The 18,699-nt window shown below is 44.0% G+C and overlaps 3 long non-coding RNA genes across 10 annotated transcripts in view; 1 reads left to right on the top strand and 2 right to left on the bottom strand.

Annotated features, from left to right (window-relative positions):
- Window positions 1-11,846, top strand: part of LOC135578444 (uncharacterized) — a 27,536-nt gene extending 15,690 nt beyond the window's left edge. The window contains exons 3-4 of one of the 2 annotated variants that reach the window (XR_010470044.1): window positions 4,623-4,900; window positions 5,864-11,846. This is a non-coding gene — a long non-coding RNA (uncharacterized LOC135578444). Of the gene's footprint in view, window positions 1-4,622 lie in introns of both variants that reach the window. The other variant, XR_010470043.1, reaches the window with a different exon arrangement.
- LOC110358028 (uncharacterized) overlaps window positions 1-18,699 on the bottom strand; it is a 60,375-nt gene that overhangs the window by 37,686 nt on the left and 3,990 nt on the right. The gene's annotated exons all lie outside the window — the stretch shown is intronic.
- LOC110358029 (uncharacterized) lies at window positions 9,086-18,699 on the bottom strand. The gene is made up of 2 exons (XR_002412083.2): window positions 12,105-18,699; window positions 9,086-10,464 (listed from the first exon to the last, which is right to left on the bottom strand). It is a non-coding gene; the product is annotated as an uncharacterized LOC110358029 (long non-coding RNA).

The following is an 18,699-nucleotide window of genomic DNA, read 5'->3' as shown; positions in this document are numbered from 1 at the left end:
CACCACGTTTGAAGGAATTCATTAGTTCTTGGTGGTTAATTATCTATGGAATAACATATCTGGGATCCCTACCTTAGAAACAATCTAGAAAGAAACTGCAGTTTTTAGGGCTGCATCCTGCTCTGCTAAAACATATATATCAGGGGGAAAACGGGTTTGCCTGATATCCTCCACCATGAGGATCCTCTGGGGCAAGTAGGTGTTGAGCCACATTGTTATTTTAAATGACAGAAAGTTCTGTCTCCAGTAGTTCACTGCTGACTTTAATGAACATTTAGCAACTTAATTATCTTTAAGAGTGCTACTTCTGCTGCAGATGGCTGAAATTGGTCAGCAAATTCAGAAGTTCCTGGGGGAAGGGCAGATATGCAGAAAAGCACAGACTGAGGCATGTATACAGCTGCTCATGCGATCACAGACCCTCATTTCCGTAAGAAATCAAGCTGAAACCATTTCAGGGTGAGGGACTGTGGTTAATCCCTCCCAACACACTCATTAATACATCTGAAACGTGTCTCCTTGTCCACCGACAAGGAGAGTCAGTCAAGTACAGCCTTAGCCTGGGGAAGAGATGTGCTTAACTGAGATGGGTTTCACGGGAACTGCTGGGCATCACGGCTTCTTCGGACGTTTTATACTGCTGACGTGCCTTTGTACAGAGCTGAGCGAGGTGGGCGACACAGTGGGAGATCTCAGCTCCTGTCTTTGCTTTCTTTTGCAAAGGACAGAATAAAATCTGCATCTACACCAGAATGGGCAAAATCCTGGCAAAATGAAGCGCTAGGCAGCATTTTGCTGCTATCAGAAGGGAAGATAGAATTTCTGACACAAAGCATCCTGCTGCCGAGCTTTACGTGGTCTCCAGGGCCACCACACCATTTGTGTCAGTCACCTGTGAGGAGCATCCTTGCAGCGCTCACAGAAATCTAATAAACTTTGGAGCTAGACTCTGAAATAAAATGGTTTTGTTCTGAGGATTAAAAGACAAACTAGGAAAAGAAAGCCACACAAGGAAGCCTGATATTCCAGCTTTGGTATCTTTTTTTCTCTTCTTTTTTTTCTTTCCTATCTGACTAGTATGACAGCAAACAGAACGTTCCCAGTTCACGTGGCAGCACAGCTTAACTGTGCTGGTAAGTTCTGAATAGATGCTTCGCTCTAGCGTGGCCCTAAATTGTAGCATTAACATGTGGTTATAGTCAGAGAACACATTCTGTAGGAAATGGCACCTTGTTACTTCCCAGATTATCTGCTCCCTATGGGGTAAATATTCGACACATCACGCAGGGCTTTAGCAGCAACATTCCTATTAAAGTAAGTGGGACTTGAGCGAGGGTAAATCCAAGTGCGCAGTGCCGGAACGTTATACCTATAAATCTTCAGTGTCTTACACTCTCTGCTTTATTCGCTGACAAAAGACAAGTGTTTGCTGCCTTTGTAAGGTTCGTAAAGCACAAAGGGAGGGTGTGTGCTCAGCATCGCTTCCTGCAGCACTGCCGGCAGCTCCAGCCCCAAGCGGGCAGGACTTGGGGAGGTTCCTTGGCCAAGGGGCGCCGGCTGCAGCCTGACCCACGGGAAGGATCCGCCTTTCGGAGCAAGCAGTCCAGTGCAGTTCTGTTCTGCAGTTACATAGCGATAAAGTTACATCTAAAACAGCAGCTGCCTTCACCAATAATATACTTTAGGCAACAGCTACCTTGCAGGCCCTTTCAAGGTTACTGAGCATGTATTAAGAAATTTTTCTATAAATCTTGTCTTCAGTTGTATCTGTTCCAACACGGTTGACAGGCACCTCAGTTCATGTAACAGCAAAGGCTGGGACAGGCCCTTCACTTAGGATAGCTGCCTTAAAACAAATAACTTGTATGAGTTTGGAACAAATACCCTGCTCTCCAGTAGGCATCGTTTCATGGCTTAATACAATAAATGGAACCTACATGTGCATGCTATGTCAGGCAGCGTGGTTACTTCACCAGATGGCGTGTGGCCATGCCTTGTAGGGGGGGAGAGAAAGGAGAAGAATTAATTCAGTGTGCAACTGGCTGTGCTGCACTCCTGCCTCTGCTGTGCCTTTAACGACGTGGATCTACGAGTTAGCATGGCAAGGGTGAAAACTGAATTTCCAGGCCCAGGGCAGGGTGTCCAGCTGGAAACAGTTTCATTTTCAAAAAGCTGAAACTTTTGCCTGAAGAGTAACTCTTAAGTCAGCAGTGGAGCAAGACTGGTAGAAACAGGGTTTACTAGACCAACATATCTCTTAAGCAGAACATGTTTTCAGAGACACAGGTTCTTCAAATCTGAAACAGGCCAGAAGAAGGGCTTGTGTGTCTGCACGGGTGGCTGCTTTCTACAGCATGGTCAGCTGGGCTACTGAAAGATCTTAGGTCTTCCTTATGTCAAGTTCTGCCTTGCTTATCACCTGACACCATCACTGCTGCAATACTGCTAAAAAACGTGCAAAAGTTTGTATTGTTCTTCAAAAGGCAAGCCATAAGGTTAATTAATGGGTGTTCCCATTTACCCTGGTGTAAACTGCAGTGTAGATGTCCTCTTTTGTTCTTTTATTAACTATTTATGCCACCCACTTTCAAGGAGAACAAGACTCAGCTCTGCCCCGAGGCACTTACTCTCCTGGGATAACATTAAATCACCTTTGCAGGGCAGTTGCAGTGCACGTGCAGTAAGAATCTGCTCCTTTCTTGCTTGGGAAAATGGGCATTAACTCTTCAAGGTCTCAGACATGACTTGCAGAAGCGCTGGGACCCACTAAAGATGTTACTGGCTCCCCAGCATGCACCCCAGCAGCATAGCTTGCCAAGGCGAGGTTTGGAGGGACGAGCACCATGGCTCCGCCACAGCTGGGGGCTGAGCCAAAGTGCAGTTTCACAACTGGCCTAAGCTGATCTTACAGCCGAGCTCCTGCCAAAAGGCAGCTCCCCCCTGCTGCTGACACTTGTGCTCCTTTGGCTGGAGGGTCAGTGGCACTGGGGGCTGATTGGTCTTGGTACAATCCTCCCCTCCTCTTTTTCTATTTTTTTCCTTTTGGTTAATTTTCAGTCTGCTCGGTTGCTGAACTGTCTGGCCGGGTGGCTGGGTGGACGCTGGGGCTGGCACAAGGAGATGGTTGGGAGTGCTGAGATGGAAAGTGCAATACGGGTCTTTCCAGCCGCAGTGTGCAGTGGGCTGGCAGAAGCCAGGGAGGGCTGTGGACCCACAGTGGGCTTCATGCCCTGCAGTCCTCCCCAGATGCTGTGGGAAGGTCAGGGCAGGCAGCTGCCTTGGGATGGGGTACGAACATTCCTCTGCTCCTTTGAACGTAAAGAAAAGGGGTTTAACTACCATCTGTTAAAGAATGGTGCCATGAGGAAAACACATCTGATATACATGCAAGTGAGGGGTTTTCCTGTGGTATTTAGGCCTAAGGTGTTTATGTTTTACCATCCAGCTATGCACCCAACCTTCAACTGTGTTCAGTGCAACACATGCACTACATTTAACACCTGCCACACCACGGTTATAGCTACAACAGCACCTTACACCCTGGCTGTATCAGCTAGTGGTGCCAAAATATGGGCAACATTCTCTCCAAGAACAAAATGATGCCCAAAATCAAGTGGCTGAGTAGTTTAGGGCTGATGGCTGTTCCTTATGGGGGAGTATTTGCTGTAGGTGCCTAACCTGGGTGAGGGCGCCTGGAGAAATAGCCAGTGCTGCAGCTGCATGGGGAGCTGTGGAGAAGAGGACCTAGTGCTCACACTGATAAGGAAAAACAGAGACAAACACAGGCAACCAGCTGTACAAGAGGTTCCCTGGCATCCCCTGAAGGGAGAGTTTGTTCCTCCCTTGTGTGTCAGGTTTGAGCAGCCACTGTAAAATGAAGCTAACAGTAAGACAAGTTCTGCAAGGGTTAACCCACAGCACCCTCTCCACTCGCCTTCCCCTGAAGCAAAGAGGGATTAGAGACAAGATGTTAATAGGAGAGGAAAATCATGGTCATAGGATGACTTATCATCAATTCTGTAGGAGAGGCAGGTCGCTACCTAACTTTCTTATTATGTATTTCTACGAAATGCACCTCCACATCTTTGATCAGCTCACTCAGCTACCTTGGCCTCCAGGTGCAGTTGCCTCAGCTAACTCATTTGGTTCCCATTTTCCCATGCCGTCACTCAAATTTAGTAAGTTGAAACATCTGGATGAAGCCAGAAAAAGGTGCAAGTTATGTCTTTACTGTATCTACTCCAAATAGCCTATGCTTGAAGATCAACATACAACACTTCCCTGCACTTATTTATCTATATCCCCTCAGCTCAGGCTCCTGTTTCTGGCTTCCACTCTGCTGTTCTTTTGCTCAGTCACTCCTGGGCTCCCAGGGTTTAAATCTATCTTACTCTCAGTATAGTTTGTTTCAATTCCTAAATTGTTCTAATACTTCTCTCCCTCTAGTAAACTTACAACCCAGTAAGAAAGAGCTGTTTGGGCTATAGAGAAATGCTGCCAACTACTGAAACAGGAAAACATTACAGCTCCCTTTTGCCCCAAAATAACATTTTCTTGTTGTGGGTAAATAGCTATTCCAGTTCTTCCAGGAGCAATAACCACAGGCCTCTCTTTCTCCAAAGGCAGCGTGATGTCCTCCCTCCCAAAGAGAAGCTCATTGCCACAGGGCTCTGCCCAGCAGCTGGGGGAGCAGAGGATAAGGAGACCAGCAGAGAGGAAGCCAAGAGAGACGCTTCAAGAAGTCACTCCTGGAACAGGATCACATGACAGAAACTAAAAAAGCTGTTCCCCACCAGAATGGCACTCAAAGGACCTTCATCTGGCTCTCCTCTGCCCAGGAAGGGATCTTATTTGGTTCCTTCTCCCTCTGCTCTGTGCCCTGGAGCCTGTTCTTCTCAAAGTGAGTCTGTCCATGTAGATGTCTGCAGAGAGGCAGATGGTGTTGGGGGATCCGGAGGCCTGGGATGTGTTTCATGTGGTGCCATCTCATTTCTGCATCTTGAAGCAAGCCCCCTTGCCCACCTCCTTGCCTAGGTTTATAGCATCTGCTGCTCAGGAATGTCACGGGGCCCTGGGACATTCACTGCATTTTCAGAGCAGCTAGCAGACAACAGGTTCATTTTAGCTGGGCTTTCCAGGTACAAAATAATATAAATGTGAAACAAGGAAAGTAACACCATTTATCAAACTCCATTATAGCATGAAGAGCAGATAAATAGATCCCATAATCAGAAGTTAGTCCTCCAGTTACAGTCTGGTTTTATTTGGTGTGAGTTTTGCCCATAGCACCTCTTTCTTCGCCAAAATACACAGGTCTTGATTTTTCTGACTTTACTGAGGTGTGAACCTGTAGTAATTTCAAAGCAGCTACTCAAGTTCCATTAGTATTGATCTACTTTAAGATGAACAGTAGCCTCATTAGGCTTTACTTGGCTTCCTGCCCCGCTGCTCGTCGGCTAAGGGTGGGCTGTGATAACACCTAGGAAACAATGCAGGTGCTTAGAGCAAAAAATCAGGACGAGTGAATCCAGTTCCAGCTCTGCCACTGACAAGAGATGAATCCATGCCCGTTTTATTTTTAATTTTCCTTTCTGTAATGAGAGTAATACTGATACCTCTTATAGCAGAGGCACAACTGCTACTTTGGTTTGTAGAACACGTTGCAATGGTCAAAGCACACCTCAGTGAAAATACAAAGCGCTACTACTGTTTGTAAAGTATGTGATGCTTGTCCTAAACTTACCCTTTCTGAGCTGACACTTGGCATGTCTGGTTTCCTATTACATCTCTACTGTAAAATAAGCTGAGTTTTGGGTGAACTATTTATTAAATATGTAACTTTAATTTTTTTTTTTTCCTATAGGTATACATCATGTTTAGTGCATATAACCCAGATCCTTAGTGCTTCTGAATAGCAGAGAAGCTGTGTAAAAGGTCTGTTGTCAGACAAACTACTTATAGATCATGACAACAGCATGAACGAGTGGGTTACATAACTGACGAGCTAATCACATCTTGGTAGGCAGAAAAACATTTATTTTCTTGTCACCTAGCAATATGATAATGGATTATACCTGCTTCTTTCAAGTCTTGCTGCAAAATGTGCTTTGTCTGTGGATGCCCTTCCAGCAACAAAGTGTGTAGTGTAGTAGAGTGCATGGCTCTGGATTCCTACCGTGAGGCCCTGACTCTGAGGCTGCAGGTCGCTGCTGTCAGCAACACAACTCGTTTAAGGTGCATCCACCTCCCTTCTCAGCCCATGCTGTGCATCCCCACGTACCACTGAACCCGGCCTCCACCGTGCTTCCACATCGGTGTAGCAAAGCAACAGCACAAAGCAGGTTAACTGGTTGAGTCTGAGATGGGTGTATGTGAGCAGGTCCTCAACACTGTCCCCTCTTCAGCACCACGGGGTGCCATGCAGTGCTTCTCATCACGGACATGGCAGTGGCTGGGGAGCGTTCCCAAGCCGGTCCTGGGCATAGGATCTGATTCCCCCTCTCCCACAGATATGCCTGCGTTTACACTAGGTCTTTTGGATGTATAGAAAATGTGTATCATATTCCTAGCAGACACTGCTGAAGCAGGAAATGCCTTAAATATATATCTGGCGTTGTACCATGCATTACCAGAGCCATGGTTGTCTGCAGCACACAGAGATACGCATGTCCTCTGCTCATCAAGAACTGCTCCACATTGTCTGCGCACATTGCAGCTCAGCCTCTCCGGGGAATGCTGTGTTTGCTGGTAAATTTGCACACCAGCCAGCGCTTTGCTTTCTGGTCTATGAATGGTGTAGCCAGAAACAGGCTGCTGTGCTGGTATGCTCCAGAGAGGATAATACCATCCTTTTCCAGACTGTTTATTGTTTACCAGAGGTGCCTAATTTCTGACAAACAAAAGAGATGGATTCTGGGCAATTTAGCAATAATCAAGAGCAGGGTGAGCAGGATGGCTTTATAATATGTACAGCACTGTGTGCAAGGCTCAACAAAAGCCTGCAGTAACAGCAGCTTGCAGACACTGGGCCCTTACACTGCCACATTAAAGATAACGGCAACAAACTTTGCCTGCCCTGCAAATTGCAGTCAGCATAGAAACCTCCAAACTAGCAACAGAACAACTGTATGGGAAGCCCATGACATTAAATACATGAAAGGGAAGCCTTGGGACTATAAGAAGGAATTGAGTATGTTCAGCACAGAATGGGTACTCCTCAAGGGACTATTTAAACATCATTTACTAGTTTCGCCTGCTAGCATAGCTCTGTCAAAGTCAACAGACATCAAAAGTTTGCGCAGATGAAGTTTACTCAGGAACAGAAGAGCAGAGCAAGACCTTCCACTTTGATCAGTTGTCTTGGCTTTGCCCCTTCGCACAGAAGCCCTTCAGAGATCTTTTGGGGTTTCTTTTGTCATTTGATGAGCTTGCCTCTGACATATGAAACCACGTGAGCAGAGCCGTATGACTGAGGCAGGGAGGTAATTCCAGGAGCAGTTAGGGTGTGTGTGGCAGGGTTCATCTCATGCCAGTGCCATAACAAGCAGTGTGCTCCCTACCTGCAGTGCAGCCCCAGGTGCTCTGGGACCCAGGTGGAGAACCCGGGTGACCTGTCCCTCAGCTGCGTTACACACGCAGAGCTCAGGACTATGAGCTGCACTGCCCTGCGGATGATGGACATACAGACTGGGCTGCTATGACTTACCACAGCACATAAGCATCCTGGCCCTCCCTTCCTTCACCTATCTCCTCTGCTCCTGTTTTGTGGTGTCCCCTCACCCCTTCCTCTCCTCCTAGGGGAGACAGTCCCCCCTAGTTGGGTTAGGTTGGGTAGAGCAGTGACATGGACAGGGCAGTCAGGGTAATGCAGAGGAAATGGTGCCAAGAAAGGGAAGATGCTACAATAAGGTAAATACTCTGCGCCCACTAGCACTCTTGTTACTGTTTGGCCATAAGCTAAACTCTTTCAGCTTATTTGTCTTAGTCCTAGATACAGGGTGCATGAAGGGATTGCCCAAACACAGCAGAGAAACCTCTAATCTATAGTCTCCACTGCAGTAATGTTAGCGGTGTGGGTAGAGTTCATGAAGCAGATGTAGATGTTTAAACTGTAGGTGTCCATTTGTGAGTTAGTCACCTTAGGACACGGTTTTAAGTCAGAGAGAAATAAGCACTTTTGGCATAAGATAGAAATTTACACTCAGTGGAGCTAAATTGTGCCTTGTAAGCTCCTGCTGCTCCACGCTGACAACACAGGGAGCTGGGCACAACCAGCTCACAGGTAAACGTCTGTGCGACACATGTCAAATGATGGGCAAGATAAATCACATTTTGTACAGCTTTGTTTTGACATCAGGGTGCTACATGCTGTGGGGGTGCTGGGAGCAGGGCTTCGGGGGTGCCTGGTGGGACACGCTTCGGCACGGAACCGCAGGGGCCGGGGGGACAGATTCAGAGGAACACAGACACGCAGTGACAGACGCAGCAAAAGCCTTTGGGAATGTGGCCACTGAAGCAACCGTGACTTCATTAGACTTGTTCAAAATGCCCTCTAGCCTAAACCTTTCACCTCATTTAATGGTTTCTTGGCCTCTACCCCTTATAATTCTGAAATGAAAAAAAAAATCTCTTTTGACTCCTGTTTTCAAGCCAGAGCTGTTTGATTTGGAACGCTGCATTGAAGCCTGTGCTACTGATTGATTTCAGGTTTATTATATTTTCCCCTTTGAAACATGCTACAGTAAAAAAAAAAAATCTGCACACTTTGTCGTTTTTCATGTAGCCCCCTCCCTCCCCTTTTTTTTTTTTCAATCTTAGCAAATGCTCAGTCTTTTCCACTTCAATAGCCTGAAATTCTCCCCTGGGAGCCCTAAGCTCTTTAAATATTTTTAGGTTGCCAGATTTCTTATGTTCTCTCTCCAGGAAGCCAATTTCGTTTCTAAGCTCTTGAGAGTAGTCCAGCTTCATCTTTTGCGCACTCACTGCATCACAATAAAATGCTGCCTAATTGCTGCCTCAGCTGAGTCCCAAAGGTGCTGGAGTTTGTCTCTAGGCTACAGTTGTGGACAATAAACCCTTCTCAGACTGGAGTTAAGCCTTTTTATTATTTAAATCTGAGTCATGTAAAATTAGTTTACTAGCAAGTAACCCACAAAGATCTAGTATGGAAAGAAACTCCCACTTATTGTTTTCCAACATGATGAGAGAATGATCAGATATAAAGATTTGCAAGCAGCTCACAATAGAAGATGTAATAGAAAGACCAATATCTAATTCAGCCAAAAAGACATGAGAATGTTTCTGTGAGCCTAGGAGTTACTCTCAGACCTTGGCTCTTTGGTGTTCTTTAGCTTCAAATTGAAACTGGTGGCATGAAAAACTCTCTTCTTTCCTCTAGCTTATCCATAACCTGAAATACCTATGGAAGAGGAAAGTCTGCAGATAAATGCCAGATGAGCAAGAGCCTTTTGTTCTCAGTCTAGCATAATAGCCAGAGGATTCAGGGAGCATTTTGCTAGAAAAACATCAAGAACATACTAAGACCAGCTGGCCGCACCTCCCTCAAGCTTGAGAAGACCCTGCCAGCAAGGGACAAATAGACAATGCAGGGAGTGAGAATGAACAAATCCTTTTCCTCACCAGGACCATGTTCAGACATCATCAATAGCAGAAGAAGACATTTGTACCTCATACACAGGCATTTTCTCCCTTCATGTTCCTTGTTTTAATCTGTATTTCAAAGCGCTTGTATTTCTGTTGTATGGCTTCTGATGATAGCACACACTCCACAGACATTATATTAGAAAGACTTATCAATCGTTTTTTGAGACTCTAATTCCTTAAGACAACGCTTGCTTTGGATGCATTTGGTGCTGCGTGCCCAAATCCACAGTCTCAATGAGGCAAAAAGTGAAGCTGGAAGAGAACTCCAGATTTTCTCAGTTAGACTGTACTTCAATTGGAAAAGGCCAGACGTGACAGCAGAGACCTGACCCAGCCTTTGCGGTGGTGCTGGCAGCACACCTGCCGCCCGGGACGCTGGTGAGCGAGGATGGGACACGTCCACGTCACGACGAGCCGATTCAAAGAGCTCTTCATACGGCTGCTTCCGTCAGCAGCGTGCGTGCACAACAGGCAGAGGGATCTGTCTGCAGCAACTGTGCGGGGACTGTTAACCACACACCGTGCGCTCCCTGCGCAGAGACCCCTCCTGTTGCCGGGGTCTCTCATTCCTCATTTACATTTGTCTTGATCGCTTCTCGAGAACGTCATGGCAGACACGGCGTGGACCGCAGAACCTCTGTTACTAATGGTGACGCACAAGAGAGGAAGGATGCGCAGGTCTGAAGTCGATTTTGGCAGGCAGCAGCTAGAAAAGCTAGGACGCAATTTCAGCCTTATTCAGATCAATGGGAATTTTGCCACTGATGTCAGTGGGATGAAGACTTCGCGCCACATGTCTGCCTGTAATCGGAGAAGATGTATTCCGTGAGTCCTGGAGACTCAGTGAAAACAGGACCCCACAGGGTTCATCTTAGATTCATCATCTGAAATAAAACTATGTGGATTCTTTGTGCCCTTTCTCTAGTTATCTGTAAAACAAGTATGATAATGCTTTGAGTGCTAAACAATACAAGGTGTGTAGGAAGACATAATATCTTTTATTAGGCCAACTGATATAGTTGGGGAAAAACTGACAAGCTTTCAGGCTTGCCTGAAATGCTTTGAGATGCTCTGATGAAAGGTGTTTGAGCTGTGCAAGGGATCATTAAATTACATTCTTCCTCTCTCTGGAAATCATTTACTGATGTTTCAAAGGAAAGATGCTGTACAGAAATAACTGATTTCTATTGCAAGTGCTGTCTGGAGCTAAATATCTTCCTTCCTCTCTCTTTATGAACCAATCTAAAGAAAAATATGTTTTAAATTAACATGTTAGGAATTATTTTGTGGCATAATGTAAAGTCTTGTGAAATGTTCTGTGTTAAGGATAATTCACAAGATCCTTAGGCATATACATAGAAACAAAATGGCTGGATTTCTGTTTAAAGCTTTGTGGAAATTATGAATGTATCCCTGTAAATAAATTAGGAAGTGTGGAAGCTCTGTAAAAACAGTTAGTAGGAAAAAAAAAAAAAGGCAGATATGGGTCAAAAACTACATTACGCTTGTAAACGCTGCTTAACAAACCCCCAGATTTTCACTACTGAGTGTGGGCATCATGCCTTGGAAAGCTGTGGACTAGTCAGCGTCCACAAAAGAGTAACAGGACTAACCAAACACTTAACCCCCTCCTCTGCCTGACTTGATCAAGGAGGAGAGAACGAACTGGGAGTGCTCATTCAAAGTTAGCCGGGAGTGACAGACCAACAACACGATGCTACTGCAGCTGGGAGTGCAGGAAGAAATATCCCTGCCACCAGTGGACCACCGAGCTTACTGTGGGCCATCAATGGGTATGTGAGGGAAGGTGTTGGTCTCATCTGCCTTCTCAAAGCAAGCAATGATGAAGGAAGGCCCATGGCCCCAGGGTCACCTTGTCTTACAGCCTCCACTGCAGTGTGATGGACATGCTGTCCAGGAACAGCTCCAGTTAGCTGCAGGGCAGGGGCCGGAGGGACCAAGACCTTCCTCTTCCAGTCTCAAGTTCTTTACTCCACTTACGCTTTGTCCAAAAGGTTTAACTGTACATAAATCCTACTAGTGTCACTTTAGTAGTACTTTAGTTCAGTGTCAAAATACAAATTATGTCAAGAACAGAGAAAACTGCGGGGGGCAAATCTTTAAATATGTAAAAAGCAAAAAAAGGATTAGATAAACTTTTGTTTGTGTCTGTTAAACAACAAGCATTGGGGATAAATCGCAGCAAAGGAGAGTTACATTAAACCACTAGGCAACTGTGCAGGATTAAGGAAAATTAAGCATTGGTATAGACTGCCTGGAGAAATGGTGAAACTTTCATCACTGGAATGTGTCAAAAAAGGCTTAAATATACATAATCAAAAGTTTCACTACCGATGCTTGTCCACTGAGGCGGAGAATAGACTTGGAGATTAGTCTGAGAAAGGTTACTATGTGTGACCAGGTTTTCCCAGATGTATTACCTTTTTTGGTCCCCCTGGAAGATGCTGTTGAAGACTTGCTGTTTGTTTGAGCTTCTGAGATGCATTCCTCTGAAAATATTTGTCTAAGACCAGAGCGGCCATTTATCTTCTGAAGTGCCTGTTCCTCTCCACTGATCACAGATACAGTCACAGATGACTGGTTTGGTTTGGACACCCCCTTATTGAATCCGTAAAGTCAGATGAGACAATTCCCATCCTTGGTGACAAATTGTGTCCTTTCTAATACATTCCTAGATATAACACTCAAATCTCCATTATTCATTTGAACTATAATTATTTGTGCACGTATGAGGTGGCACCCATAACACATAATCATAATGTTATTTATTGTCCTGTATTAGTAATTTTATCACATTATACTTTGATTCCATATGGTGCAATGAAGCTTTCCTATGCAAGGGGTGGAAAGCTTCTACACAACAATTAATATAATCTATTCTACTTTTGCATGCCATTCCCACTGAGAATATCATCGAAATGTATGGTATCTCAGGAAGGAGAATTTTATTTTTAGATCTAAGAGCCAGCCAAAGCTCTTCTGAGTCACAGGTAGAGCTACTAACTAGGAATGTAAGCGGCTTTATTATAGGAGTTTGTATGAAATGCTGAGGTGCTTCTGATACGTGGTAACAATCACTTGCGTTTTCAAAGTCTGCCTATGATTAATATAAGTACTCAAATCATCTGTATGATTATGTGCTTACATTGTGTCCATCCCACCACAGGACTAAAACTGGGAACTTAAGTCGTGTCTACACTATGTCCTACACTGAGGTCAAGGGAACAAGCCTGAGCACCCAGTCGTCACCGCTGCTTCATTGTTAGCTCTCTCCATGGGGGCCTGTTTAGGTACAAATCACGCATTCAAGATAAGGCACAGATCTTGACTAGCTCACTCTTGAGATTCCCCCCAAATGGCAGTAAAGCCACAAACATTGTATTTGTCTCCCTCAGACCCATGTTAGTCTTTCAACACTATTCCTAACAGGCTCAGCACTCTTGGAAGTGCAGAGGGGGGACACCACAAGATGCACTTATGAGATGCAGGGTACAGGGCTACATGGCGAGGGCAGAGCAGTCTGTAAGGGCCCTGAGCAGCTGGGGCTGAGCCAGCACCCACCACTGAGCCTGGGGATGGGACATTGCTCCCTCTTTTGTGTGGACACACGCTTTGGAGCCACTTGCACATCATGGCAAAGGGAGTGCGCCCACATCAGCCAGCACTGCACAGAACAGTGGTGCTGGAGGCTGCTTGCAGGATGCAGAAAGGTCCCAAGGACTGTCTCAGTAGGAGGAGGACTTTTTTGGTACCTCATCAAAACAGAAACCCAGAATACAAACGACAAAGGTGAACAGGAGAAACAGCACAGGATCACCTTCCCCATCTTTAGAAAACTGTAGAATATTATTCTACTGTGCTTTTGCAACCATTTTTTAAAACAAACTTTGTTCTTATTTTGTAACCTGTAGTTATGGAAACCCCAATCTTACATCTGCTTATGCACAAGTACCTAATCATACATGCATTTCTCCACTGTGAAAGGATGTGAAGTGTTAAGGCTCTATACTGGTTTTGGCTGGGATAGAGTTAAATTTCTTCATAGGAGCTTGTACAGGGCTACGTTTTGGATTTGTGATTAAAATGGTTGATAACACAGGGATGTTTCAGTTACTGCTGAGCAGCCTTACACAGAGTCAAGGCCTCTTCTGCTTCTCACACCAACCCATCAGCGAGTGGGCTGGGGTGCACAAGAAGTTGGGAGAGGACACAGCAGGGACAGCTGACCCCAACTAACCAAAGGGATATTCGATACCATACGATGTCATACTCAGCATATAAAGCTGAGGGAAGAAGGAGGAAGGGGAGGATGTTCTGTGAGATGGTGTCTGTCTTCCCAAGTAACCATTAGACACAATGGAGCCCGGCTGTCCTGGAGATGGCTGAACACCTGCCTGCCCATGGGAAGGAGTGAATTAATCCCTTGTTTTGCTTTGCTTGTGAGGGTGGCTTTTGCTTTACTTGTTAAATTATCGTTATCTCAAACCAGAAGTTTTCTCCCTTTCACCCTTCTCATTCTCCCCCCATCCCACTGGGTAGGGGGTGAGCAGCTGTGTGATGCTTAGTTGCTCGCTGGGGTTAAATCACAACGGGCTCATTTTGTAACTTCATTACATTTAAAAATGTATCAAGCACGAAAATTAAACAGAACACTTCCCCTCTCTCCCCCTTTTTTTAAGGTGATATGAAAAACTATTTGAATGAGGAAACGCATACAATATAAGAAGACAACAGCATATATAGGTTTAGCTCCACCTTAGCATATAGAAGTTTAGCTCCAGCTATGCTTCCTTGTGGATTTTAGCTTCATCCTTACTCGATTCTTTAGTAATGTTTTAATTCTTACTTTCATGAAGAAGAACCAGAAAGAAGTGCGTACTTCAGCTAAAAGAAGCAATTAGCCAGGTCGAACTATGGAAGGTCACAAATAAATATAATTACACAATCTCTTTACAGGTTATTGAGAAGGCTACTTGATGACTACTGAACTTTAAAATGCAGCACAAGATGCTGTGTAAAAATTAGTAACTATAAAAAATTATTAACTGATTTCTCACCTCATTGGGTTTCTGGCCAGCATTCCTAATACACGCTTGTCTTAAAAGAATACTGTTTTAAAACAGGGTAATTAATTCTGTAACAACATAAACTATCTTAACTGCCAGAGGCTGGAAAAGTGTCCCAGTGTCAGTCACTAGTGGCACCAAATCACTCTAAACTGGAATGACTTTTAATAATCAGGAAATGAAGTTTTAGTCCATAATAGGTTTGCAGTTGAGCCCATGTGGTTTTAGAGGTTCACACACAAGGCAACTAAACGTAGCTTGTTGTAGCCTGCATTTATCTATGTACAAGGAGCAGCCGTGCAGCCTGTGGGTGGGATTCAGCTGGCCAAATGCAGATATTTCATATCTAATATGAATATCTCACACAGTTCATACGAAGCACCATCTAAAATGCCAGTTTTTCCATTGATTTTGAAAAGAATCTAAGGCAACTAGCTCACGTGCAGATGTCCACACTGTCGACCATTCACATTGGGTAAATTGCATCCAGTGTATCTGCCAAAACATAAGCAGCTCTTGATGGGGAACTTCTTAAGCTACTCAACCATTATTGCATTTGCTCTAAGTTAGTGGCAACGCCATGCTTTTAGGAGTATTTATAAAATCTAGAATACCTTTTCATGGTACATTTGTAAATCCTATAAGATATTTTGTGTAAATTTTAACAGTTTTTACATGGATAACAGAAATATAAAGCTAGATATCTCCTACTCTGGTGACATTCAAAACCCGCCTGGACGCCTTTCTGTGTAACCTCATCTGGGTGTTCCTGCTCCAGCAGGGGGATTGGATTAGATGATCTTTCAAGGTCCCTTCCAATCCCTGACATTCTGTGATTCTGTGAGATTCTCTCTTTCTTGCAGTGACACAAACCATAATAAACCTCCATGATATTTGTGTAACTGTAATTGTATGAATGAATGCAATGGTAACGGTAGGAATATAATGTACTTGAACAGAACAATGCTTAGATATAAGACTCAATCTTCTGAGCTTACATCCAGAAGCTCGATATAATTTTTTCTTGGTGGTATACTTGGCAAACAGGCCCCCAAGTTTAACAACTCATTTCTGTCTCTTGCTAAAGCTCATCACTTCCTCGGGTGTGCAGGTTTAGCTGTTTACAAGGTCACGCGATAAACCGAATCAGAGACATGATCTAGGTTAAAACACCTTCTTTCCCAGGAATCCTTTTAACCCTGATGATTTCACCAACCAGGTTGACAGTGCCACCACATCAACAGCTGTACTAGCCCAAGTGACAGAGGGATATACAAGAACAAGTGTTGAGGGGTGGAGATCAGCGAAGGCAGTTCTGTTGGCAAGGAAAAGATGCAAAGAATAGCACAGAACAGCATTCAGAGTCGAAGAGGCTCCTCCAGATGATAATTCAGAGCAGAGGCCTAACTAACGTAGTCTGAATTGCTCTCTGGAGGAGCCTCTCTCACTCCTTCAACTATGCAAGGCATCTAGGGAGACAAGCCTCCTAATTTAGGCATCTAAGTTAGATGTTTAAACGTAGGCAGTGAATATTCCTCTCGAGAATGTTAATGGCATATTATAATAACTTAAAATATGCTTAAAATATGTTTAATCAAAGTTGTGATACCAATACAAAATCATGTTTCTCATTTATTAGATAAATGAACAACATTAACAAAATGCACATTATCCAAATACAGCCCAAATTCTGAAGTTAAAAAAAGATTACTAATTTTACTCTCATAATATGAACCAGATTAAGTTGTTCACATGGAAACCACTGCATGTTCCCTATAGTAATAGCATTAGGGGACCAGAAAGGGAAAAGCGATTCTTCACAATGATCACCAGCATATCTTATTTGACTTTCTTCATCTCCTTAGACATTTCTTTAAAGTTTTCAATTAGGAACTTCAGCTAAACTTTTTCCATCTGTCATTACTTCTTGCCATTTACTACATTGCTCCTACCTACTCAGTACTTTTTACACATTCAGTGATGGGTGTTTAAGAAGTTATCAATAAATGACAAAAGTTGTTCTTCCAATACAGATGCATGGCCTCTGGTGGGCTGACTCCTGCCCTGCAGAATCTTGTTACTTAGGTGCACACCAGAACACCAGTTTCAGTGCATCTTTCTCCAGCATAATCACCTTCATTGCCACTGATCTCAGCACTATTCAAAGGACTATCTGAGACAGTCCTGGAAAGGATTACCTTAAAGAATGCTCTTTAAATGTAGTTATCTTCTGTTCTGGATGAATGTGTTTACAGGAGCAGATTGTTAAAGCCAATTCATCTTCTAATATCTCACACTGCAGAACTGGAACTAACAAGCCTAAGAAATCAAAAATGCTGGGCAAGCCATTAATATGTATTAGACTGTGCTTTGTTTATTCTAGTGGTTTGGGCATCTACAGAGTGTGTGCAAAAAGGTGCCCAACAGCTCTCCTATTTGAAACTGTCGCTGTTAAGTCAGAAAAATATCTACAGGGGAAGGAGAATAATATCTACCAGCATGACTTAAAATTAATGGCTGTGCCTGAGTTAACAGGCTGAACTGATGCAACTGTTTGGTTTAAACTATCAAAGCCTAGTATCCTATGGTTTGGTATCCACTTCCACTTGGCCCTCATCACCTCCATAAAACAGCTGCCCAGGGGTCAGACATGGCTCTGCAACTGTGCACAGAACTCAGTGCTGCAAGTAGCACTTAAGCCTGAAGCTGTAGGTCATTTTATGCATGCAGACTGGGCAGCTTTTTGCAGGAAAAGTCTTTAACAGCTAAGTTCTGCCTGCCTTGGTCACAGCAGGGGCACCAACTGAACCCATGTATTCTACCATGCTACTTACTACAAAACTAAAAGGAACTCAGATAACATTAAGACCTCCACTTTTTTGTAAATGTAATTGAAATTGGCCCATGAGGTTCAAAATTACTGCAGTGGGACAGACTGTGTGCAATTCCAGAAGTATCATATATTTAGCAAACCAGCCTAAAATTCACACCCTACAATGAACGAGTTAGACTACCAAATGTTTTTTGCTTAATTGTGCATCACAGGAGATTTGTTGTTAGTTGTCAACCCCAGCACACAGACTAAGGGAACTCTGCCACTTGATACTGCCTGGTGGTCTGCCACAGGACTGAGATTATGTGAATAAACTTTTCTTTCCCTGTCCTGGTTTTCACTTAACAGTTGTTGACACACAGCTCTGTGGGCCTGACTCTATTTTCTCTGAGGCTTCTCTCCAAGTCTTCCTCTCTCTTTGACTAACGTAAGCTACTTCCTTATTCTTTCTCCAAAGAGTAACACTCCAACACATGCAAAAAGCTTCTCCATGTTAAGTATACACACAAAAGAAATGCAATATCCTAGTTCCTGTTAATTACTATGATTTCCATCCACAGACTCAAAGCAGAACTGTGTTTTTCAATCTACTGTGAGCTTGCTTCAACCCATCTCAAAGACCTGTCTTGTTTCCTATCTATGTTTTTCATTAATTTTGGCATTGGCTTGTTCTTTATCATTTTAACTAACCTAGTTGTAACTGCCATGACAACCTTCTCTCTCTATGGCTCCAATGATGCAACAAATACTTCCGGTGGGAATCCTCTTACCTGTCTTTAGGCATCTACAGTGCAAACACTTAAATTTATGCTGATCAGCTAAGTCTTCTGTAAGCACTGGAAAAAGATTAAACACATTCAGGGCACAGTCCACCTTAGTCGAAGTGGGAACTGTTTCCCTGGGGTACCTATCTCTCTCTCTCTACCATGCGAAAAAACTTAGAGGAAAGCTAACTCTGAGGCAAAGGTCTACAAGAGAGATGTCTACATTTGACCAGATAAATACAAATATCCGTGTCCATTCCTACTCTTACTTTCTGACTTAACGGAAATATCATTTGAAAATCAACTGCTTTCCCTTGAACTGTTCTCTGTTAAAAATTCATAGCATTTTGAG

Source organism: Columba livia, chromosome 1 (genome assembly GCF_036013475.1).
Source record: "Columba livia isolate bColLiv1 breed racing homer chromosome 1, bColLiv1.pat.W.v2, whole genome shotgun sequence".
Classification (NCBI taxonomy): Eukaryota; Metazoa; Chordata; class Aves; order Columbiformes; family Columbidae; genus Columba; species Columba livia.
This window is presented reverse-complemented; position numbering and strand designations above follow the sequence as displayed.